This window comes from Myotis davidii, unplaced genomic scaffold (assembly GCF_000327345.1).
Source record: "Myotis davidii unplaced genomic scaffold, ASM32734v1 scaffold701, whole genome shotgun sequence".
NCBI lineage: Eukaryota > Metazoa > Chordata > Mammalia > Chiroptera > Vespertilionidae > Myotis > Myotis davidii.
The window spans coordinates 540991-542720 of record NW_006291552.1 but is presented as its reverse complement, the minus strand read 5'-3'; the positions used below and the strand labels follow the sequence as shown (position 1 = coordinate 542720).

The window sequence follows — 1730 nt, the reverse complement described above, 5'->3', positions numbered from 1 at the left end:
GTGTTACTTACATTCCACATATGAGTGAGATCATGTGATACTTGTCTTTCTCTGACTGACTTATTTAACTTAGCACAATACTCTCCAGGTCCTGCCATGCTGTCTCAAAGGGTAAGAGATTCTTTTTTACTGCTGCATAGTATTCCATTGTATAAATGTCCCACACCTTTTTTACCCACTCATCTACTTATGGGCACTTGGGCTGTTTCCAGATCTTAGCTATTGCAAATTGTGCTGCTATGAACATAGTGGGGCAAACATTCTTTATGATTGGTGTTTCGGGTTTCTTAGGATATATTCCTAGAAGTGGGATTGAAACTGAACAACCAATGGGTCCCGGTTGCCTGTCACTACTTGAGTCAATTAAGCAAAGACAGATTTGAATCATACATGAGCGTACAATCATACAATAATGCTGACAGTGTGAGAGAGCAGCAGGTCATCCACAAAAATCTGTTCTGCAGCCCTCCCTTTCCCCATAAGCCAGTTGCTTATATAGGGTAGTGTGAGGTGGCCCAGAAAAGCAGCGAAGAGAACAAAGAGAACCAGGTGAATCAGAAAGAAAAAGGAGAAGTTTATTTGCGTTCTCGGGGGAGACCCACTGGCCCAAAAGGTGGGGCCGGTGAATTTCTCGCCTCCAGGGAGGGAGGGGAATCTTTTTATTCAGGTGTTTGGTGAGGGCGGGGGGGCCTGAACTGAGGAAGTCTCCACCGCAGGGATCATCATGACAAGTCCATTGTCTCACCACATGTCTGCATGTATCCGAACGAACCTGGGCTCTCTCCGACCTAACAGGTAGGACAAGGATTACATGGGGAAGTAGAGATTACAGGCTTGGGGAAGCAGGCTAATCAGGCTGGGGTGGGACTACATTGTTTGGGCAACAAGGTTGTTAATCTTTCCATGATAATAGGCAATTCTTGAATGAGAATGGACCACATTCCAAGGTTGACTCCCAGGTCTGGGGCGCTTACAACTCTCAGACAAGTTAGAGTGTCCTTTCTTTAACCAACATAAGGCAATCATGGTTTACAGGGCATGATTGATATTTCCCATAACCATAACTAGTCCCCAATATTCTATTTCTGCCCCTAACAGTATGGCACATGTTATAGGGTAAACTTTTTGTACAAGCTTCAAATTTAGCTCTCTTTGAATATTCACTGGTTCAAGAAAAGTAGTTTGGAATGCCTTCAAAGATTCATTTCACTACAAAAAAGGAATAGACCTTCTGCGGTCTGAAGGGATTGATACTTAAAGACACTCGAGTCAGCAGGGGGTCATGTTGAGCATTCTACAGACAGAATTGTTTCAAATCTGCAGTAGCCTGGGAAACCTTCAAGGGTTGAGTTCCACCTCCAGCTGGAGCTGTTGAAGCACTTTCTACGAAGTGGTGATGCTGGAGGAACCAGACATGCTTGAGAACCGGGCAGATTTGTTGGTAGTTGAGTTGGCCTGTCATGGGTCCGATGGGCCAGATAGTGGGGCAGCAAAGCAAGGGCCAAAATTTAGTGTGTATTTTAATCTCAATTTGCACTAGCCACATTTCAAATGGGTCTAGTCCTAGACCAGTGATGGTGAACCTATGACACACGTGTCAGAGGTGACACGCGAACTCATTTTTTGGTTGATTTTTCTTTGTTAAATGGCATTTAAATATATAAAATAAATATCAAAAATATACATCTTTGTTTTACTATGGTTGCAAATATCAAAAAATTTCTATATGT

At 43.1% G+C, this 1730-nt stretch overlaps 1 pseudogene; it reads right to left on the bottom strand.

The window, feature by feature from the left end:
- Window positions 1-1186: 1186 nt before the first annotated feature.
- LOC102751514 lies at window positions 1187-1494 on the bottom strand (annotated as a pseudogene).
- Between the last annotated feature and the right edge of the window lie 236 nt (window positions 1495-1730).